This window comes from Pipistrellus kuhlii, unplaced genomic scaffold, assembly GCF_014108245.1.
Source record: "Pipistrellus kuhlii isolate mPipKuh1 unplaced genomic scaffold, mPipKuh1.p scaffold_m20_p_1, whole genome shotgun sequence".
NCBI classification, from domain to species: domain Eukaryota; kingdom Metazoa; phylum Chordata; class Mammalia; order Chiroptera; family Vespertilionidae; genus Pipistrellus; species Pipistrellus kuhlii.
Window position 1 is genome coordinate 96,281,010 of NW_023425404.1, and position 25,103 is coordinate 96,306,112.

Below are 25,103 nucleotides of genomic sequence, written 5' to 3' on the forward strand. Positions count from 1 at the left end.
GCCTCGGAGTTGTTTTCTGAAAATATACAAAAATATTCTTGACCAAAAGTTAATAAAGGGATATTTTTTTAAATTTGATTTGGGATTCTTTTTCATCCCCCCACCACCCCCCCAAAAAAGATTTTCCCCTGGCCTGTTTTGTCACCATGTGTGTATTTTCATGGGTATCTTGCTATTAGCATTTCAAATGAAGGTTGATTTTCTAAAGCATAAATTTTTTAGATGTAAATTATTCTCAGGATATTTTTCCTTACATGATATTCTTCCTCTGTCACCCCCATTTTTATTTTAAATAATAGGAAACTTTTGGAAATTTTATACTGTAGCCTTGATAGCTTTTACATTTTAACTTATTTGTTACTTTTGGTTTATAACATGTTGTGCAATTTTAGCGTGGGATGCACTGCCAATAAGAATTTTTGTTAACCCATAAATCTTTATTGTTCAGATTATTACAGATGTTTCTCTTTTTTTCCCCCTTCCATTGCTCTCCTCCACCATGTTCTCACCCTACCCTCTGCCCTTTCCCCATCCTCATTGTCCTCATCCATAGGTGCACAGTTTTTGTCAGTCTCTTTCCGGACCCTCCACTCCCTTTTTTCCTGAGAATTGTCAGTCCACTCCCCTTCCATACATCTGATTCTATTATATTCACCAGTTAATATTGTTCATCAGATTTTTTAATTTCCTTGTTTTTTAGTTTCACTTGTTGATAATTTCGTATTTGTTGTTCATAATTTTTATCTTTATTTTCTTCCTTTTTCTAAAGAACCCCCTTCAGCAATTCTTATAATTCTGGTTTGGTAGTGACAAACTCCTTTAGCTATTTTTTTATTTGTGAAGTTCTTTATCTGGCCTTCGATTCTGAGTGATAGCTTTGCAGGGTAGAGTATTTTTGGCTGTAGGTTCTTGCTATTCATCACCTTGAATATTTCTTGTCATTCCCACCTGGCCTGCATGGTTTCTGTTGAGAAATCAGCTGACAATCATATGGGTGCTCCTTTATAAGTAACTACCTGCTTTGCTCTTGCTGCTTTTAATTTTCTCTCTTAGTATTTTGCTCTTGGTATGATGAGTCTTGGTGTGGTCCTCTTTGGATTCCTTTTGTTTGGGGTTCTGTGTGCTTCCTAGACTTGTAAATCTATTTCTTTCATCAGGTGGGGGAAGTTTTCTGTCACTATTGCTTCTAAGAGGCTTTTGGTATCTTGATCTCTCTCTTCATGATTACATAATTCTGATGTTAGTTCGCTTGAAGTTGCCCCAGAGGTTTCTTACATTATCTTCAACTTTCTGGATTCTCTTGTCTTCTTGCTTCTGCAGAGGAGTGTCCTCTGGCTCTTTGTGTTCCAAATCTTTGACTTGATTCTTGAGATCTTCCAGTCTGTTTTTAGGACTCTATGTAATATTTTTTATTTTAGACAATATATTCTTTATTTCTAGTTGGTTCCTTTTCATTTCCTCATAGGTCTCATTTATTTTATTTTCCTTTTTTAGAAAATTCTTGAAAAACCTTATAACTGTTATTTTGAACTCAATGTCCATTCTTTTACTTTCCTCCATCTCCTTCCTTTGTGTCCTGCCTCTTCTCTACATTTTAGCTACTTCCCTGATTTAATGAATAGTTTTTTGTGCTAGGTGTTCTGATAGAGCCTAGTAGCAAAGCCTTCCCAGTTATTTGAGGTGGACAGTCTTGGTGCAGCCCTTTGTGAGATGTGTGTGCAGTCTTGTTGTTAAGCCTTGCTTGTTGTTGGTATCACTGGCAAGCGTTGATCTTCAAGCCAATTAGCTGTGAGGATCAGCAGTGTCTCAGCTAGGACGGCTTCTGTGCTCAGCTTGGATGGGGAGGAGTCTTGGGGTAGCACAGACAAGCTCTGGTTCCCCATCAGTCCCACCTTAGGAAAATTCTATTTGGGAGACTTGCAAGATTCATTGCAGGCGTGTGCACCTCGAGTTTTGTCTGCACCCTGACAACCAGTTTTTTCTCGGCTCAGAGTTGTCTCTCAGTACAGCAGTGCAGTTGAGAGTTGTTTTGTTGTTGTTGTTTTTTCTCCCTAACGAGAAAGCCATCCTCCAGGAGGGTTTCTGTGTTCTCCTTGGATATGGTGGAGTTTCGGGTGGTGCAGACAAGCTTTGGTTTCCCGTCAGCCCCTCCCTAGAAGGGTTTCTGAGTCCCATAGTAATGGCTGCAGGCTTCACACCCCACTGCCTGACAATCAGGCATCTCCCTGATTGGGGCTGTCTATCTGAGCAACAGGGTGGCTCTGTTTTCCTCCCGAACAAGAAAGCCAGCTGCGTGTTAGTGGTCCACCCTCTCAGTGCGCTGTGAGCAAGCCATCAGCAAACTCAGTGGCTGCCTTTTCTGCTCGCACAGTTTTCCACACCTTCACAGTTCCTGAGGCTTGGCGTCCTTTCTCTCTCCTTCCCAGATGGTAGAGCCTCCTCTCAGCTAGCCATCTAGTGCTTCAGGGCAATGTTTCCTCTGTTTTCCAGTTGTAATTTTAAAATTGTTGTGGTAGGCTGAAATTAGGTGTCTACCCTATGATGCCATCTTGGTTTCTTTTCTCCTCTAAAAGAAGAAACTTTTACCATTTGCAACATCATGGATTGAACTGGAAAACTATTCTAAGTGAAAGAAGTCAGTCAGAGAAAGATAAATATCACATGATTTCACTCATTTGTAGAATATAATGAACAACATAAATTGATAAACAAAAATAAATCCAGAGACAGAGAAACTCAAACAAACCATCAAACCTCAGAGGGAAGGCAGGGGAAGGTGGTGGAGTGTGGGAGGTAAGAGATCCACCAAAGGACTTGTATGCATGCATATGAGCATAACCAATGGACACGGACTTGTCCTGAGGGGTGGGAGAGGCCAAGGACAGGGTTGATGGGGGGAAAAGAAGACATGTAATACTTTAAACAATAAAAAAAATTCCCATATGAACTTAAGAAGAATGTATAGTTTATAGCTTTGGGGTGAAGTGATCTGAAGATGCCAATTAGTTCCACCTAATCTAGTAAGTCATTTAGGATTTCCATTTCGGTGTTGTTGTTTTTTGTGTAGAAGACTTATCCAGTGATATCAATGGAGTATTAAAGTACCCTACTATGATTGTATTGCCCTCAATGTTTCTTTTGATATCTTTCAGAAGTTATTTTTTTATGTATTTGGATGTTCCTATATTGGGTGTTTATATGTTTTCCAGAGTTATATTCTCTTGTTGTATTGATCCCTTTAGTATTATGTAGTGGCCTTCCTTATCTCTTATTATGACTTTCACTTTGATGTCTACTTTCTCAAGTATAAATATTGCTACCCTAGATTTTTTTTTTCCATTTACATTTGCCTGAAGAATTTTTTCTATCCCTTCACTTCCAGTCTGTGTGAGTCCTTTGTTCTGAGGGTGGTCCCTTGTATATAACATATATATTGGTCATGTTTTCTTTTTTTAATTTATTTTTATTGATTTTTTACAGAGAGGAAGGAAGAGGAATAGAGAATTAGAAACATCAATGAGAGAGAAATATTGATCAGTTGCCTCCTGCACACCCCCTATTGGAGGTGTGCCTGCAGCCAAGGTACATGACCTTGACCAAAATCAAACCTGGGACCCTTGAGTCCGAAGACCAAAACTCTATCCACCAAGCCAAACTGGTCAGGGCATATGGGTCATGTTTTCTTATCCATTAGGCTACCCTATGTCATTTGATTGGAGCATTTAATCCATTTACATTTAAGGTTATCATAGGTACTTGTTTGCTGCCATCTATGTTTTTTATGCCTGTTTTCCTTTCTTCATTACCATTTGTTCTTTACAGTAGTCCCTTTAGCATTTCTTGCATTGCTGGCTTGGTAATAATAAACTCCCTTAGCCTTTTTGTCTTTAAAGCTCTTGATTTCACCTTCAATTTTGAATGATAGCCTTGATAGAGTGAATATTCTTGGGTTCAGTCTCTTGCTTTGCATCACTTTGTATAATTCCTTCCATTCCCTTCTAGCCTAACATGTTTCTGTTGAGAAATCAGTTGATTGTTTAATGGAATATATCTTGTGGGTAACTTTCTGTCTCTCTCTGACAGCCTTTAAGATTCTTTCTTTGTCTTTTACCTACACCTATTTAATTATGATTGACAAAAGTGTGGGTCTTTTTAGGTTCATCTTGCTTAGGATCTCTATGCTTTTTGGATTTGTGTGACTTTTTTGTTCCTCATGTCTGGGAAGTTTTCTGTCATTTTTTCAAATAAGTTTTCTATTCTTGATCAGCTTCCACTCCTTCTGGTAAGTCATTTTGTTGTGTTTTAGGTTGTCCCAAAGCTCCTTTAGACTCTCCTCTGTTTTTGTTTTGTTTTTTTCTCCACTTGGTGCTTAGCTTAGGTGTTGTTCTCTTTTCTACTTTGTCTTATCACTTACTGATTCATTCCTGAGATTCTAGTCTGCTGTTGGAACCTTCCATTATGTTCTTAATTGCTACTATGTCATTCTTCATTTAATCTTGGTTCTTTTTAATTTTGGTGAAATTCTCATTCAGGTGCTCATAATTATCACTGAGTTGTGTGTATTTGTCATCCAGATGTTTGAGCATCCTTATAACCATTACTCTGAATTCTTTCTCTGAAAAATTACTTGCCTCCATTTTATTTATTTCATTTTTTTGTGATTCCTCTTTTTTCTTTCATTTGGGGATTGTTTCTTTGCCTCTCCATTTTTGCTGTCTTGTTTTAATTATTTCTATATTTTAGATCCAACTGCTATGCTACTGATGTTCTTTTGAGGGTGTTCCTATGTAGTTGGTGATTTCTTGGGTCTTCTGAGCATGGTGTTCTAGTGGAGCCCGCTACTTGAACTATTTGGGTTTCTTGATAGTTGGGTCTTTAATGTTAGTTTCTTGTTCGTGAATGAAGTCTAGTCACAGTTTTTCTGACAATATGACTTACCCCTGGCTCATTGTGCAACCTTTTTTGGATGTGCTTGTGGTTCCAGCTCTTGTGGCAAGTGATGCCTCACAGGGATGTGCTCACTGTGAGATCCTAGAACTGGAGTCCACGGCCTGGGAGGAAGGCATCTCGGGGTCTGAGGCTGAGGTAGTATGACTCTGGCCAGTGTGGCATGAATCTTGCTGGGATAGCGACACTCTGCAAATTACTGAGAGGGTCTCAGAGCTCATGACAGGATTGGAGGGGCAGGTGTCTTGGAATCTGCAGATGAGGCAGTGGGATTCTGGCCAGGGTGGCTTCACTATGTAAATCACGATGTGGTCCAGGAGTTAATAGCTGGGGATGTGGGAATTTCAGAGTCTGTGGCTGAAAGAGAGCAAACTTGGTCAGTGAGACAAGCCCTCAGCAGCTCACCTAGTATCTAGAAGCTGGCAGCCAGGGAGGGGGAAGTGGCGGGCTCTGCTGCTGGATCTGAGTGCCTCTGTTTGCAGAGGGTTCAGGAGCCATCAGCAGGGTAGGTGGGTTCTCAGGGCCTGCCACTGGAGCAGCACAACTGCAGTGTCCAGAAGCCTGCAACCAGGGAGGGGGAAATTGTGGCTTCTGCTGCTGTAGCCACACACCTGAGGAGCCCAGGACCTAGCAGCTGGGATGTGTACATCCTGGTGTCTGTGAGTCTGTGGGTGAGGCAACACGACTTTGGGCAAGTGGCTGCAGGGTCCCAGGCAATTTCCAAGACCAGTCTGGGTGGTGGTGAGGCTGGGCTTTTAGTGGAGTCTGCTCTCCACTTCAAGATGGTGTGGGCTCTGTGCATGAGCACTGCAGCTAGGGGAGTGCCTGCAGCAGTGGCAGAGGCTCCCTATCCAGGAGAGCCTGGTCTGTCAGCCCCTGAGACTTTTGTGAGATCTAACTTCTCCTCACTCACACATGCACAAACCACACACGTCCACAAATGCCCCTTTCTTTCCCTCACTCACTCACACACTCTCCCTCCCTGTCATCCTGCCAGCTTCTGATCTCTGGAGCAGAGGGATTTTGAAACCAACAGGCAAGACTTATATAATGCCCTGGATGCCCCATAACCAACCTGCTCTTCAGATTAACTCAGAGCCTGTCTGCATTTCATAAACCAGATGTATAGGTTTGCTTGCTTTGCTTTTCTAGTAAAAGTGTATGTTTTAATAACTTGGCTTTTCACAACACAGTCAAGGTCTCTTGCATAAATTTATTTATATTAGAAAATGAGAATCGAGGTTGAGAATATCTCTCTCTCACTGACTCAGGGCTGTCTGGTAACATCTCTCTTGTGTTGGTGAGAGGTGCCTCTAACATGTATGTTTTTAACTGCTGCTGAGAGAAGTTGAGATATTTACCCAAGGAAACACAGTTAGTAAAAAAGGACAGACTTGTACTCATAAACCTCCATTTGAAGCATAGACACTTCATCTTGTTCCCGTAACCTCTATATTGTAAAAACTGCTGTTTGAAATTTTCCACTAAACATATATGGTCCTTTGTTATGTTAATTAACTCTGCTCTTCTTGGCTTCTATAAACACACTTGCTATAATAATAGGGAAAATAAGTTCAATTATCTACCCGTGCAAGCCACTCTGCTGACATAAGAGACTGGTCTGTCCCTGGTTACTCCCATGCCAGATGTCTTTTAGTTATCTGAATTGTATTGTGCTCAAGGTAACTGAATTGTGCTGTGCTCAAGGCTACAAGCTTCCTGCAAAATATCTCCCAGTACATGGGGCTCTTTGTAAAGCCTGCAAAAGGTCCAGAAATCCCATATTTGGGAGACAAAGAAACTGGGGGGAGGGGAGGAGAGTAGTATAAGGGGAAGGCTTCCTCCATATTACTTTGTTCAGATTTTGAGAGGCAACTCCTCTGAGACCACTGGCATAATAAAGACTTCAAATTTGGCTTACTAAGGCATCTTCTGTTCAACTCACTGATTTCCAATATAACACATTCACCTGGATTAAAGTTCATATTCTCAGCTATTTTCTCTCAAGTGTTTGTTGTTATATAGCAAAGTTATTAAGGATGTAGAATCTAGTGGAAGATAATATGAGACAAAAGGGAAAAAAATAAGGAGTGTAGAACTGCCACGAACTCAGTTTTGTTCCTCCAAATAATCCTGAGTTGATTTTTTAAAATATATTTTATTGATTTTTTACAGAGAAGAAGAGAGAGAGAGAGAGAGCTACAGTAGAAACATCGATGAGAGAGAAACATTGACCAACTGCGTCCTGCATGCCCCCAACCAGGGATGTGCCACAACCAATGTACATGTCCTTGACTGGAATCGAACCTGGGACCTTCCAGTCCGCAGACTGACTCTCTATCCACTGAGCCAAACCTGTTTTGGCCTGAGTTGATTATTTTAACCCTAATTTAGAATTATTCTCCAATTCATAAATATCACTATTGCTCACTACTTGGAATGCAATAATACTCAGCAACAATACTACTCAGAATACTTTGCATATATTTAATTTATTATAATAGATGAAATATTTTGAGAAATATGTTTTAACTTACTAATAATGACTAAATGCAGAAGAGACTTCCAAAGTTTTTGTTCAGCATATGTTTTAACATATGCTGAACAAAAATTATAAAAATTATAAAAACTGCATTATCTGAATTTCTTCACAATTGTTAATGTTAAGATTTGTGCTCAGGAAGAATAAGAAACATTCATTTCTCATCTACCTAGGATCCCTGTCTTTACTTATTTATTTTTTCTCATTTTTATTTATTTATTTTTATTTTTTAAAATTTTATTGATTATGGTATCACATAATTGTCCTCAACCCCCCAGTCCCATTCCAAACCCCTGCCCACATAAGTTCCCACCCCCCTGTTGTCCATGGCCACTGGCTAGGCCCATATGTATGCACGCAAGTCCTTTGGTTGATCTCTCCCCCTTTCCCCCATCCTCCCTTACTTTCCCTCTAAGGTTTGAGAGTCTGATCGCTGCTTCTCTTTCTCTGGGTCTGTTTATGTTGTTCATTATTTCCTCTAGATGTGTGAGATCATGTGATCCAAGAAATACCCTTATAAGAACTGAAACTGAGACAAGTCATAATGGCTATGATAAGCGGCCAATGAATCATTCTGTAGTGAGTTCCTTTCAGGGCCAACAGTTGTTTTGAATCCTGATTTCAATGTCAAACAGTTCCTTATGTGTACATGTCAGCCATGATATTTCAGATTTGGTTGGTGGACAAATGGTGGTGATGCAGGTCTGACCGTCTCTGGTTTGGTCCTGGGCATCCTTCAGCAACACGCAGCTGCTGTCTGCTAGTATGGCGAGGCGTCATTAGCGTCTTCCATCTCTGAACTGTTTCTCTTCTGTCTTCATGGCTGAAGCACTTCTGTCTATTCCTCTCTGTTACAGGAATCTGGATGGTCTCAGAGCTGTTTTCTGAAAATATATAAACATATTCTTGACCAAAAGTTAATATCTATAAATTTGACTTGAGATCATTTTTCTTTTTCTTCCCCCCCCACCTCCACCCCCCGCCAAATGATTTTCCTCTGGCTTGTTTTGACACCATGTGTGTATTTTCATGGGTATCTTGCAGTTAGCATTTCAAATGAAGGTTAATTTCCTAACGTACAATTTTTTTAGATGTTATTTACTCGCAGGATATCCTGCGAGTAAAGATCCCTGTCTTTAAAGACCTGTTTTCCTATTACTGTATCTTGATTAATGACTGGTTTGGGTGGGGTTGAACGTACTCCCAACCCCCAGTGGTAGGTATGTATGTGCACATGTCTGACTAATCAGAATTCTCATTTTATGGACAAGTAATTGTATGGCTAATGTTAGAACTTTCACTAGAGATATCTGGAAAAATATGCTTTTTAATGTTTCTCTCTTGCATGCCAATGTCCAAGGAACACATAAATGGACAGTTTCATGGGGCTACATGTTGCTTTACTTTTGAACAGCATCTGAGAATGAAGTTAAACAGAACTGAGAAGGGAGATACAAAAACCTCCCATGACTCTGCATCCCTGAAGATAGCACCTTCCTTTAAATCAATAACATTTTTGTGTTGTCCAGAGATTGAGTTCTGTTGTCATTTTTAATCAAAATACCATGAACAAAAAAAAGTAAGTGTATGTTTTGCCTTTTTTTGAGGTTAGCATTCACTCAATGGGAAAATCTATTAGTCTTTTTTTTCCCCTCTATAAAAGTTTTAATCATGCTATTTCAATAATGGTTTCATGTCTGAGATCATTTTTATAGTTTCAAGTGCAGTGAAAATTTATTTAACAGAAAGAAAATGTGCCTATTCATATTGAAATACTGGAGATGTATTCAAGAGATTATGTTATAAAAGGACTGAAAGTATAAATTTAAAAATCATGAACTCAGGAAAAAATAAGCACAATGTCATAATTAAAAATATGAGGAAATGGCATTAGTTTTTGTTAAAAAGGATGATTTGTCAATACAGCAACATAATAAAAAATATGAGGAAAATAATTAATTTATAGAATTTTAATCCTATTTTTTTAAATCTGACAATTTAAAGGGAAGGACTTTTCATAAAGCTTATAGAAACTTATATTTCTATATTTAAGTTGTTTCTTAGGGGGTATTTATCTCTATATATCTAACATATAACATAAATTAACATTTAAGAGAGTATTATGCAATATTTAAAATATTTTAGAATATTAAGGGTAGATGTTTATTATTAAACAGCAAATTATATTTAATATTATATAATTTGTTGCCTACTATATGGAGGATTAATAGTAATGCTAAATAATTATGATTTTATTTTCCAATTAATAACCTTAAAATTTATTGCATTTAACTATGTTAGGAAAACTCTCAAATGTTTGACTTAAAGATCCTTAGGGATTCTAAAAGTTATAAATGAGACAAATTCATTGAATGCTGATTTGTGGTTTAATTGACTCCCATTTTCAATGTTACTTTTTGTCATTGAAAGATGTCAGTTTGAGAGTACAGTTTAGTGCTAAATAATACAAGATCAAACATGTTAATATGCAGCTAAATTACTTATGATGTGGAAAATATAATCTATGTGGTAAATGTTATAGTAGTTAAGATACACACATACACTAATATAACAGCAAGAATGTTCATTCTAGAAGGAAGATGGCTGCCGAGGGGAAGGCAGACTGCCAGGCAGTGCGTGAGAGAGTGAACGGAGGAAGATGTGTGCTCCAACCGGGAGTGTGTGTTTCTGAGTTGAGGGACAGCTATACTCCAGGGAACTGTGGAGGACTGCTGGATGAAATCCCTCCCTGAGTGACAGTCTCCGATGCAGAGATCACCCATTTTGAAGTGGGGAATGGACGTTGTCAGAAGCCTGAAAATCCTGGGACTCTGCAACAATGGCATCCAGCGAATAGCTGCAAACCCAGGAACACTGGTCCCCAAGTGGCAAGTGGCGTGAGCCGTGGATTCGGAGGAGCTCTGCGCCTCTGCAGGGAAAGGTCAGATTTCACCTGGGATGAAGGTGAGGTCTGTGGTCCGGCAGGAGAGAGAAATGCGCATGTGGGAGTTGGAGGATCCAGGGAAGTCTGCGCCCAGAAAAGGCTGCGGCTGTTGGGGCTGGTGTGATCCTTGAAAGTGGAAAAGGATTCACAGGGCTGCTAACAGAAGGGAACTCTAAAAAGCAATCCATATAGCTGAATTGGGTGCAAAAAAAAAGCCTAAAAAAAAAAAAAATTAACAGTGTGCCAGCTGCTTAGACCCAAGGGGAAAAAAAAGACTGCACAGACTTGCCCGGAGTTCATGTTCATGCACTTACTCTGGTCTCTCTCTCTCTCTCTCTCTCTCTCTCTCTCTCTCTCTCTCTCTCTCTCTCTCTCTCTCTCTCTCTCTCTCTCTCTTCTTTTTTTTCCCCTCCTCTTTAAATCCTTGTTTTTTATTACTAAGCCCAATACATAGGATCACCTAATTGGAAACACTCTAAGAGACTGCAGGGGAAAGTTGTTTTTGTGGAACCTGGGATCAGAGTAGGGAATAATGATCCGAGAACCATCTCTAGGGCAACACTTTCCCCCAAACCAGTATTAACTGCCACAGGGAAAACAAAATCTAAACACTAGCTAGAGAGAACCTATAGACCCGAAGGTCAATCCAGAAAGACTGCCACCCAGGATTGAATCACAAATTGATTCTTATGTAAACATAAATAAGGGAGTATAAGAAACAAAGAAGTATTGCCTGCTTGAAAATCAGGACTGTGCCCTACAACACTAAGGAGCAGTGGAACACAGGGAACTTCAGTACTGTCCTGACTAGGAAACAGAAATGCCAAACAGAACAGCAGAGGAAGTGAATGACCTTCACTACAGCACATTTTTCTCTTTTACTTATGAAATTAATTTTTTTCTTTTTTTCCTCACTTGATTTTACCTTTTTAATTATTACATTTGTATTTTTAATCAATATTATTACTACTACTATTTTACTTTTTTTTAAAGTGTCATTTTATTTTATCTTTATTTTATTTTGGGATTAGTTTCCGTTCTATTTTCATCTTTTCTTTAGCATCATTTTACTTTATCTCAACTTTACCTTTATGCCAACAATCTCTTTCTTAATTTCCCTTTTGTTGTTCTGTTTCTCTTACCTTATTCCTGCTTTAGATTTTCCCTATTCCTTCTTTTTACCCCCTGTTTAAATTTCACCCTACTTATATATCTAACTTCCAATCACCTGCACTAAGTCCATACACACCTCTCTTTTTCTTCACTACCCAAATTTTTTCTCGGTGCTTTTGTTGTTGTTTGCTTGATTATTTATTATGTTGGTTCTTTTATGCTTGTTTATGAGACTGTTTTGCTTTTTCTTTTTGTTTTTTGATTTGTTTTGCTTTTGTTTGTTTTGCTTGTGTTTTCCCTCATCTCACATGATATTAGTTGTTGTTTGTAGTTTGCTTTCATCTCAAAGTATTTGTTGCCGGAATTGTTTGGGATTATTGTCTGTTCTATTGAAGTGTTCTCCCCATATAGTTTCCCCCCACACCTTTTTTTTTTAATTCTCTTTCTTTTCTCTCTTACTTTTCTTTCCTTTTCCTAATTTCATTTTTGCTCTCCTTTTTTTCTTTCTCTTTTTGTTTTTTATTCTCTTTTTCTTATCACCTAATTCTATTTTCTCTGGTGGTCACCTTTATTAGGGGTTATTAGTATCATGAATACATTTGTGTTCAATGCCTTGTGTGTTGTGCCATGTCATGTTGTAATTTGTGCCTTTAAATCAACACAGGAGAGAGAACTACATAACCAGACACCCAGAGAAGAGAGATCATGGAGAGACAAAGAAACAACCCACATATGAAAGAAAAGCAGCCATCACCAGAAAAGGAAGTAAATGAAATGGAGGCAAGCAACCTGTCAGAGAAAGAATTCAGAGAAATGGTCATAGATGGATGAAAAGAATGGAAGACAAATTCAACAGTAAGTGCAAGAACGAAGAGGAAATGAAGAAGAACCAAGAAGAAATGAAAAATGACATTGCTACTATAAAGCACTCAATAGAAAGTATCCACAATAGACTAGAAGAAGCAAAGAACTGCATCAGTGAGCTAGAAAACAAGGTAGGAAAAAATACCCAAGCAGAGCAGCTTCTAGGAAAAAAAAAATTAAAAAGCAGGAGGAGAGCCTAAGAGAACTTTGGGACAACATGAAAGAATGTTCATTCTAAATGTCCCCCTAAAATGAAATAGGAAAAGTCATTAGATCATTTCCTAGCAGTACTTTCATCTATATATAAGCCCAGTGTATGAATTTGTGCACTTGTGGGGTCCTAAGGACTGGCCTGTGGGATTGGACCAAAACCAGCTCTTCAACATCCCCTGTGGGGTCCTGGATTGTAAGAGGGTATAGGCCAAGCTAAGGAACCCCACCAGTGCATGATCAGGGCCAGGGAGGAATGCAGAAATTTGGCTAGCCAGGGAGGACCATGGAAGGGCTCCAGGGCATATCTGGCCCATCTAGCTCAATCCCTATTGGCCAGACCCCAGCAGCAAGCTAACCTATAGTCAAAGAGTGTTGGTGTGTGTCCTGCAGTGGCCAGTGTATGTCATAGTGAGCAGTTGAGTGACCTTAGCATATCATTAACATAACTTTGATTGGTTGAATGGATGACTGGACAATCAGACACTTAGTATATTAGACTTTTATTATATTATATAGGATTCTCCTTAGCACTTATTTACTATGACATATTGGACTTGGTTTTATATTCACAATCATTAATAACTTTCAAAAATAATTTTATTTTCAATAATCTATCTATGTATCCTATATAATATAAGGGTAATATGCAAATTGACCCTATGATGGAACAACCAGAATGACCCATCACAATGAGGCACACTGACCACCTCTTGGTTCCTCCTCCAGCTGGCAGGCTCCGATTTCCCGATGGCAAATGGGAAACTGGAGGTGGGTGACGTGGGATGTGGGCAGTGGGCAGTGCCAGGCCAAGTTTCCCCCCGCCCCCTGGCTTGTCCAAGTGGGCGGGAAAGCCAATTTCTTGGTCCTTCACTCCAACCAACAAGCTCCAATTGCCCAATGGCAAATGGGGAACCAGGGATGTTTGACAGAAGGGGGAGGGGCTGGCTGTGGAGAGCCAGGGAAGATGGTCTTGATCATAGGCCAGTCCTAGGGACCATACCTACACACAAATTTTGTGTACCAGGCCTCTATTATCTTACCTAATAATAGACAAACATGTAAATTGACTGTACCTTCACTACATTCATAGACAAACAGTGACTATGCAAATTAACCCAAAGAAGATAACAGTTAATTTTCATACAAAGGCACCCAGCCTCTGTGTCCTAAGAACATGCTGGCACCCAGGTCATTGTGAGGTAAGGCCTGGGCAGGAGTGGACCCCCAGCGATTGATCACAGGGAGCTGGAGCTCCGCTCCTGCTCAAGGCCAAAAGCCTCTGCCTTTGACTGATCGCCTGGGCAGGAGCAGACCCCTGCAATCAATCGCAGGGAGCTGGGGGTCTGCTTTTGGCCTGGGCAGGAGCAAATCCTTGTGATTGATCACAGGGAGCTGGGGCTCCACTCCTGCCCAAGAGGCTTTCAGCCTGGGCAGGCCTGGGCAGGGCCCAGCTGTGATTGGTGTGAACTATAGAGGAAACACCTTTTCTGACTGCGCTTTGGCTAAGCTTCCCATATGACACAGGTAATATTCTTAGTAACTTGGATAATAAGAATCTAAAAAGTGATCTAGGGTTTTTCCACAACACTTCTGGAGAAAAAAAAAATGAAGGTCTGCAGCTGGCTAAGAAATGTCATATCCTGCCCTAGCCAGTTTGACTCAGTGAATAATGCCTTGGCCTGCCCACCACAGGGTTTGATTCCGATCAAGGGCGTGTACCTAAGTTGCAGTAACCTCCCTGTCCAGGGCCAAGATCAGGGCTCATGCAGGAGGCAACCAATCAAAGTGTTCCTCTCACTTTGATGTTGCTCTCTGTCTTTCCCTTTCTCTTCCATATTCTCTAAAAATCAATGGAATCATGTCATCAGATGAAGATTAAAAAAAATAATAATAATAAAGAAATGCATATCCCATGAAAGACTCATCTTGAAAATGCCTAAAGAAAGCTGTCATTTTTTCTTGATAAAGAGACTAGAGTCTGTGTTGATGAAAACACCTTGGTGGCTGTAGTGACTGGCAGTGGCTGCAGCAGAGAGGTAATGGGGCTGGTGCCTTTCTCTGATTAACCAGGTTGCCTCCCACAAAGGGAGGCCAGACTGTGGCTTAGGCCATCAGTAGAGCATCCCCTGAAGTCTTCCAGTATGTGAGAAGGAGCAGGTTGGGCTGAGGGAACCCCCCAATCCCAGTGCGCCCCTAGTATATACTGTATTTTCCAGTGTATAAGATGACCCACTAATTTTACAGTTAAAACATAGGTTTAGGCCTATATTCACTGTATAAGACTACCCCCCACTTCAAAGAAAAGACTTACTTTGCTGTCAAGATCTGCAGGTAATTTTTGTGCAATTTTGGTCTTTTGCCCCCGATTTTCGGTTGACTTTTTTTCGTTTCAAAAGTCGTCTTATACACCGGAAAATACAGTATATAAAAGCCTAAGTGACCAAACAACCAAATGACTGAATGACCAATTGCTATGATTAGAAGTGACCACCAGGGAGCACACATTCAATGCAGGAACTGCCCTCTGGTGGTCAGTGCACTCCCACAGTGGGAGCGATGCTCAGCTGACCAATGGGTGCCAGACACTAGGTTCACTGCTGGCAAGTGCAGCCATGGCAGCGGCAGGTGCAGCAGGGCTGGGATGCATGAGAACTGTGTGAAGCTGGCCTGGGTTTGGGATCGTCCCCTGCTGCCTGCCACTTTGCGCATTGCTACATCCCCGAAGGGGTTTCATATTGCGAGAGGGTGCAGGCTAGGCTGAGGGACACCACGGTGAACAAATCTGTGCACCGGGACTCTAGTATTTGATAAATGTCATATGTAAGCATAAAAAATAACTATAGTTTATTTTCTATTTATCTTTCAATTTACATTTCATCATGCTTTAACAAATAATATTGGCTATTAAATATAGACATATGTACTTATGCCATTTAGTATAACTTTCATTCAATTATTTTCCTACTCATGTTTAATCACTGAACAGGCATAAATAAGCACTGTTATTTATTAGTGAATTTTGCAGAAATAAATAGTACTAATTTAACAAAGAAAAGATTGTGTAAACTAAAGAGATCTTTCTGGTTAACCAACCTGGTCCCTGCATCCTATAAGATAGCATTTATCTGAATGAATTCAGGACTGTCTGAAGTCTGTTAAAAACTTTGATGTACACAGTCTAACCTGGGGTAGGGAGGCACATTTTAAAGTATCCATGAGTTTTTTGCTGGCCCCATATTAATTAAACTAATAAGACTGAGAAAAGCACTAGTATTAATATAGTAATTCATAATAAAATTAATTCATAATAAAAATGAAGTTAGTTTAACTTCAGCTTATATTTTCTTCCTGCAGCCTCTATATTTCTATATTTCTCCTTATGGGACCTATGCCTCCTTCGTCCCTTTATTTTGCCCCTGGAACACAGTTGTATACATCTCTGTCACCAGTTAAATTATAATTAGTTTTTATAATTGACACATGTGGTAATTATATTTTTGAAAGCTTGCTCATAGTAAGTTACCAATATATCTATCTATTTAATTATTAAAATGTATAAGTGTTAACTGAGCAGGGATAGAACTTGTAGCCTTGGAGTATCAGGATAGCACTCTAACTAGCTGATTCACACAGCCAGAGCCTTAGTAATTATATCTTTTACACTGAAGGCTTGACAATATCATTTTTATTATTTAGAAAGATGTTAAACTTGTTGATAATTTAGATAGACCACTGTTGATACCTCAGTTTTTTTTCCTCATTTTTAATGGAACTTTGCAAGATAAAATGAATAAAAATGTATGATACATAGAATTATCCACTTGTCAAAAGTATCAACTTACATTTGAAATAAGATTATCAAAAGAAGAAAGTGAGCCCTAATCAGTTTGGCTCAGTGGATAGAGCTGATGCTTGCAGACTGAAGGGCTCCAGATTCAATTCCGGTCAAGGGCATGTACCTTAGTTGTGGGCATATCCCCAGTAGGGGGTGTGCAGGAGGCAGCTGATTGGTGTTTCTCTGTCATCCCTCTCCCTTCCTCTCTGTAAAAAATCAATAAAATTTATGAAAAGAAAGAAAGAAAGAAAGAAAGAAAGAAAGAAAGAAAGAAAGAAAGAAAGGAAGGAAGGAAGGAAGGAAGGAAGGAAGGAAGGAAGGAAGGAAGGAAGGAAGAAAGGAAAAATAAAGTGAAATCCAGCCAATAGTTTCAATGCCAGAGCTATGATATTTTTTATTTTATGTTACAAATAGTGGATGGTACTGTTTTTCTGCTTTGTTAATTTTCATCAGTTCCCTTAATTAATGTTCACTAAACTCCCACAAAGAACATGACCTATACCTAACATGGAATGTAATCATTTCTTCAAGCTGAAGAAACAGCACCATTGAATAAAAGAATGAATTAAAACAGGAATAAAATAAAAAGATAAGGCTTATACACAAGGCAATTCATCCATCTTTTCACTGCTTTCATCTTTAAGGTACTAGTAATAAGACCTTGTCTTTGCTTCACTTCACTTTATAAAATACTCCCTTCTTGTCCAGTGGGCATGGCTCAGTGGTTGAGAGTCGACCTATGAGCCAGGAGGTCACAGTTCAATTCCAGGTCAGGGTGCATGCCCAGATTGCATGCTCAATCCCCAGTGTGAAATGTAAGTAATCAATGATTCTCTCCCATCATTGATGTTTCTTTGCTTTCCCTGTTCCTTTCTCTCTGAAATCAATTCTAATATATAAAAATCCAGGATCTGTAAGGACTAATCAAAGGCTCAACCAAACACCAGGTGTCAGTTCTACAGTCAGTGCTGTGTTGTCAAGGGGGCTGTGGATCAGGCCTGAAGAGAGGCCCAAAAAGAGAGGCAGGGTCTGATCCACAGCCTCTGTGGCAGCTGTTGATCAGCAATTGCTCTCTCTTTCTCTCTGGACTTCACCAGCAGCTGCACCTCTGTTTCTCTCCAGGCCTCCACAGGAGCCTCACATCTCTGATCAGGCCTGGAGATAGGCCCAGTGATGCTGACTGGCATAGAAACCAACCAATCACAACCAAATCTGGGTGGACTGTGAGGAGCCAATGGCTGCATACAAGGCGGAGCTTTTGTCACTGACTGGCATAGGAACCAACCAATCAGAACCAAATTGGCTATCAGATAAGGGCAGTTGGGGGCAAGATGAGGCCTGCAGGGGAGGGACATTAGGGGCAACAAGGCCATCAGGGGAGGGTAGCTGGGGACGAGATCAGGCTGGCAGGGGGGGGGGCAGTTAGGGACAATCAGGCAGGCAGGGGAGTTAGGGGAGATTATGCAATACCAAAGACAGTGTCTGACAGTGGTCAGCACCTAACTACCTAACAGGAAGTCCAGAATTGGCAAGCAGAATAGAAGAGTTGGGTCCTAAACCAGCCCTCATGGGCATTAAAACTCAATTAAAGTGAAGGACACATCACTTTCTTATTTTTTTATTTATTTAAAAAATGTTAGTATTATTATTTTCTATATTCTATTTTTGGTTTTTTTATTGTTATTTGATCTTATCTTATTTTTTCACCTTTTTCTTACTTTAATGTCCCTTTTTCATCCTCTTTTTTTCTTTTCTTGTCCCTGCTTTAGTTTTTCTTTCCTTTTTACACCATGTTAAATTTTTTTCTTCTTTATTTGCTTTCGTGATGTGTTATTATTATTGTACTACCTGTTGCATTATTTATATATTTAACTTCCTCTTCCCTCCTTCTATTCTATTCCTCCTGTCTATTCTAGTCAATTGTTTTTTCTTCTCCTCCTATACACTTTTATTATTCTAATTATCCTAGTTTCACATCCTTAATTCAGACCTATCTGCTCTCTTCTCTCTTCTACTTTTAAAAAAATCAATCAATTAATAGTTTTTAAATTCTTATGAAATATTTTTTATGCTTTCTTCTTAGCCACTAATTCTCATTTTACTTCCTGTGTACTAAACTGTGGTCCTTCCCCTATTCGCCAATTCCTTAACCGATGCATTTAAGTTCTGCCTCTATAGTTTCTGTCCCTGCTTTTTCTGTTTTGTTTGTTTGTTTGTTTGCTAGTTTTGAAACATTTGTTTGTGGGTTTAACTCATATATCTTTGTCTTTTTCTTTTCTCACTATCATATTTGTTCTCTTTTCTCTCTCCTAATTCTCTTTTCTCTTATGGTCACTTTTATTGGGATTATTGGTCTTTTGTTTATGTTTTGTTTCTTTTGTGTTGTCTTGTCATGTTGTATTTTGTGCTGTTTGGTCACCAACTACACAACAATTGGCATGACAGAATAGAGAATGAGACACATAACCAGACACGTTTACAGGAGATTCCATCCATTAATGAGACAATAATATTCAAGACCAAACTACATCAAGAGCACCCAAATGTCTCAAGTAAAGGCATCCATAGTATACTCAGTACAGAAGTCCTGAGAGATTGTACCACTGGGTCCCACAAAATATCTACTACAGAAGACAAATTCAAAATATCTGGGTGGCATAGGAGTTTGAGCTAATACATAGAAACAACCACAAAGGAATAGCAAAAATGGGAAGAAAACAACTCCCATATGAAAGAAAAGGAGACTCACCAGATAAGGAAATAAATTAAATAGAGGCAAGCAATTTGTTAGAGAAAGATTCAGAGTAATTCAGAGGGTGCTCAAAAGGCTGTTTAAAAATTTCACCAACATGTATGAGAATCAAGAGGGAATGAAGAAAGACTGCAATAAAGAACACAATGGAAGATTTCAACAGTAGATTAGAAGAAGCTGAGGACCCATTCAGTGATTTAGAAGAAAAGGCAGAAAACTCCAAAGCATATCAGAAACTGGAAAAACAAACAAACAAAGAAACAAACAAACAAAAACAACAACTTAAAAGGCAGCAGTATAGTCTAAGGAAACTTTGAGACAACATGAAAAGAAACTTAATCTTCATAATAGGGGTTCCAGAAGGAATGGAAGCAGACCAAGGAATAGAAAACCAATATGAGGAAATAACGACAGAAAATTTCCTGACTTTGAGGGGAAAAAGTCACACAATTTCAAGAAGCACAGAGTCCCAAACAAGATGAACCCAAAAAGACCAACACCCAGACACATCATAAATAAATTGGCAAACACCAACAACATGTCAAGTTGTCAAGTATCTTAAAGGCTGCAAGAGAGAGACAGAAAGTTACCTATAAGGGATCTCCCATTAAACTTTTAGATGGTTTATCAGAAACATATCAGGTCAGAAAGGAATGCAATGAAGTATAAAAGTATTGCAAAATAAGGGATTGTTGTGACCACTTGACGTTTGTAGGCAAATTAGCCATACACTGCATCTATAATAGTTCAAAATTTGTACATGGGATATGGAAGCCGAAGGCCTGTTCTAACACCTTTGCTGTCTGCAGTTACCAAGATAAAACATTTCCAATTCTCATAGGGACACAAAGATTGGACAGTTGAGCATTGGAAAAAAAGTCATGTGGTCCAATGAATCATGTTTCCAGTTGCATCATACAGACAGCAGAGTGAGCATTTTGTGGAAACAGCATGAAAAAATGCACCCCACATGCATGAGTACAACCCTTCAAGCTCATGGGGACAGTGTTATGGTTTGGGGCATGTTTTCCTGGCATGATTTGGGCCCTTTAATTCATGTGGAACAACATCTGAATAGTACAACATACCTAAGTATCATTGCTGATCGAGTTTAATTTATCATGTTGATGGTGTATCCCAATGGAAATGGCTTCTTCCAACAAGACAATGTGCCATGCCACAGTGCTTGTATTGTGCTGGAGTGATTTCAAGAACATGAGGGAGACATTACCTTGCTTAGGTGGTCCTCACAATCACCAGATCTCAATCCAATTGATCATTTGTGGGGCAAAATTAAAAGAGCCATCAGACAGCTGGTTCCACAATCATAAAATGTCACAGAATTGGACAATGCTATTCATCATGCATGGTGTCAGATTCCTCGCATCACCTTTCAGCATCTCATGGAGTCAATACCAAAAAGAATTGCCACAGTATTGAAGGCAAAAGGTGGCCCGACGAAGTACTGATGGGGTGGTCATTATAATCTGGCCACTCAGTATTATATATTCACTGAGTGGCCAGATTATTATGCAATCAGAGATTATAATAATATGGCCACTCAGTGTATATGCTATCTATAAGAGACCCACCACATGTCAAAAGACTAACACAGAGTGAAAGAGAAGGGATAGGAATGTTGTTGTTTTTTTTCCAAGCAAATAGAAGTGGAAGAAAAGCTGATGTAGCAATATTTATATCTGACAAAGTAGACCTTAAAGTGAAGACCATAACAAGAGATAAAGAAGGCCACTTCATAATACTAAAGGGGATCAGTTCACCAAGAGGATATAACTCTGGTAAACATATATACACCCAATACAGGAGCACCCAAATACATTAAAAAAACACACACACTTTTGGAAGATATCAAGGGAGACATTTACAATAATACAATCATAGTAGGGGACTTTACTACTCCATTGACAAAAAAATCAGGAAGACAACAGCTATACTAAATGACTCAGATATCAGATGGATTTAAATGACAACTTTAGAACATTTCATTCCAAAGCTACAGAATATACATTCTTTTCAAGTGCACATTTTCAAAGATAGATGGCATATTAGGTCACAGACTAAGTCTCTACAAAGTAAAGAAGATGGAAATAATATCAAACATCTTCTCAGATTGCAATTGCATAAAATTATAAATCACCTACAATAATAATAAAAAAATGATCAAACATATGAGGATAAGTAGTATGCTTTTACAATATGAATGGGTTACCATAGAGATGAAAAAATAATTTAAAAAAAAACATTTGGAAACGAGTGAAAATGAAAACACAAACAAAATTTATGGGACAAATGAAAACAGTCCTCGGAGGGAAGCTCATAACACTACATGCCTACATAAAAAATAAAAAATAAATTAAAAAAAAGCAAAAAAACACCTGGTAATAATGTAATAATGTATCTACCATACAACTTAAACAATTAGAAGGAGAATAATAATAAAAACACAGAGTAAGTACAAAAAGAAGGAAATGATATCTCATATCAGAAATAAAAGACATAAGAGACTAAAAACAAAACAAATAACAAAATACAATTCACAAGATTAATAGAACCCAGAGCTGGAACTTTGAAAGGATAAATAAGATTAATGAACCTCTAGCCAGGCTCACCAATGTAAGAGGACTGAAATAAACAAGATCAGAAAGAGATGAAGAAGCTGCCTGCCCTGTGATCCCACTGCATCCGAGGGAAAACGGAGAAGCTGCCCACCTGTGTCCAGGCGCCAGCCCCTATAGCTGGCTACAGCCTGGTAGACAGAGAAGCCAACCACCCTGAAGTCCTGGGCACAGACACTTGCGTCTGCAGCACAGGCAAAGCCATCTGCCCACCATACCCTGAGTCTGCAGCCAGCCTGGGTACCTATGGCTGACCCGAGGGAGGGAAGCCCGGAACCTAGGTGCCTGTGGTTGGCTGGAAGAGGGAATCCTGGGTCCCAGGTGCAAGGCTGAGGCAAAGGTGGTTAGAGGCAATCAAGTCAGCTGGGAAGCAGTTAGAGATGATCAGGCTGGCAGGTAGAAGCAGTTAGGGGCAATCAGGCAGGCAGAGGAACGGTTAGAAGCCAGCAATTCTGGATTGTGCGAGGGATGTCTGACTGCTGGTTATCCTATGAGGGGTTCCAAATTGCAGAGGGTGCAGGCCAGGCTGAGGGACAACCTCCTCACCACCCCTCCCCCCCTGCAGGAACTTTATGCACCAGGCCTCTAGTAGTTTTATAATCATCATTAATCAGAGCATTTGTGAAGGGCCAAACTGAAAGGCTGTGGTAGAAGGAATAATAAAAATTTTAACACCTATAAAAATTTTAACACCTATAAAAACATATCTTCCCAAATATTTTCCTGCCTGAGACAGACTTCAGGTTGGTCATAATCTGCTTCCCTAGTAAGGGTTGGAGCCAAGACTTAAATAAAAGTTGGTAAGACTGAATGACTAGTGCTTTCTTTTTTGTCTTGTTCCTTGAATTATAAATTGCTAAAATGGCAATGTCAAGGGTCTTGCTAACATAGATACACTTTCTCCAATTAGGAAGTTTAGGTATTAAGTTAGCTTAAGATTGGTAGAAGCAGAATATCAGCTCTGATCCTACTTTGATTTTTAAAACCTCTTCTAAAACATTGCTTCTCTTTGCATGGAGACAGCTCATTTAATTCTGTCTTTGTTTATTAAGTCCAAAGTCTAATACACAAACAAGTTCTGGTACTCTGCTTCTTCTAAAGCTCTCGCTTTTGTCTGAATTACATTTGCTCTCATTGCATTCATCTTGGGGCTTTTTCACTGAAGAGTTTTTTGTTTGTTTCTGTTTTCAGATATAAACTTCCTGCTTTACCAGCTGTTCCTCAAAGCTCCAAGAACCTCTTGACTTGTCTTCAAACCAATGGCCCCAAATGTAAACATCATGTCTTCAAGATCCATCCCTTTATCTAATGAGAAGAGTTGCCACAAAAACAAATTTTGTTAAAAAATTTTTAATTTGACATTTTGAATGTGACACACTTAAATTTGGACTGAGTAACTTTACTATTACAGTGAAAGACAACTCCCACCTTTCTCCTTAATGTCCTGCAGAGTGTAAATATTTAATATGCAGTTTATAATGTTCTTTAATATCCATAAATGATTGAGGCCATGTGGTATTTTTCTTTCATTGACTGGCTTATTTCACTCAGCATGATGTTCTCTAGTTCTATTCAGGTTTCTGCAAATGATGAGAATTCCTTCTTTTTTATGGCAGCATAGTATTCCATTGTGTAGATGTACCATCGTTTTTGGATTCAATCATCTGCTGACGGGCACCTAGGCTGTTTCCAGATTCTAGCTATTGTAGATTGTGCTGCTATGAACGTAGGGGTGCATATATCCTTTCTGATTGGTGTTTCTAGTTTCTTGGGATATATTCCTAGGAGTGGGATTACTGGGTCAAATGGGAGTTCCATTTTCAGTGTTTTGAGGAAACTCCACACTGTCCTCCACAGTAGTTGCACCAGTCTGCATTCCCACCAGCAGCGCACATTATAAACTGACAAACCAAAAGTCAGATATAAAGACAGTAAAGCAACAAGCAGACTGTAAAATTACAGTGGGGAGAGTAGGGAGATCTGGGGGAGATAAGAGATCAACCGAAGGACTTGTATACATGCATATAAGTACAACCAATGGACACAAAACTCTGGGGAGGGAAGGTATGTATGGGGGGGCAATGTTAAAATATGTACACAGATAATAATTTAATTTAAAAAATCAAAAAAATATTTAATATGCAAAAGCTTCCACTCATACTTAAACTGTTGATGGCCCAGCAGAAAAATATTCTTCAACATTTAACGTTCAATAATACTTACTGTTTCACTGTATGTGTAGTTTATACATAGGTGCTACAGAATTATAAATTCACTAATTTTCATAAATATACCATTTTCTTTATTTTATCATTTAGTGACCTTTTTCTAGTGTTTAATCATAGTTAATGGCAAGGTCTATAAAAGCAATTATGAGACAACACAGGTTTGACAGTTTTGTCATTATCTGAAGAGTTAAGAAAGGTCAGATTCTCAGAGTTCTTGGATGGAAATCTCCAAAGAAAAGCCAAGTGTTCAAGTGTTTCATGGATAAGCACTGGGGATTCACAGGGAGGAACTCTGTCCTTGGCAACAAAATAGCACACTCTTCATAAGATAGTTGGAAGCCCCTTCCCCATGCTCTCTCAGTGAAACAGCTCTGCTTGTTTCTTTTTCAGGTGAGAAGAAAATGCTCATGAATATATACATTCAAATACTAAAAAAAAAAAATAGTAAATTTTTTAAAAGGCCTTTCTTTTAAAAAAGTTGAATAATTGAACCAATTAAATGTGTAGCTGTTTACACAATCCAGTGTCTCTATTGGTCTTTCTACCTTCTGATCTTCACAAGAGGAAAGAAGCCAGCAGGGATTCTTGGTGATTAATCACACACATGGCTCCCCAGAGTCATATCGTGGTGATAGATGTCTGCCTTGTGCTGAGGCCCTCTAATTAGGGCTGACTGGATATGGTAAATTAAAATTCTAAACATTCAGCTTTGAGGGAAAACACCAACCCTCATTCAATTTTTATTAGCTTATATATAGTCACATCATATATTCGAAGTCATCAAAGAAATATTTATAGGTTATCTGAGAAATTTAGTTACATCCCAGGCATGATAAAACTTGCCAGTTATTTTAAATCCTTAAGCACACTGAATCATTTCAGTGGCACTTTCTGTATAGGAGCAATGCCTTTAAAACACTAAGATGAAGAAAGGAAATAAATAGTTTGTAAATTGTTGTGTTTATTTTGTTTGCTCCTTAGTTTTAAATCCTTAACCCATTTTTTTTCTAAGTTACAGATTCACACCTT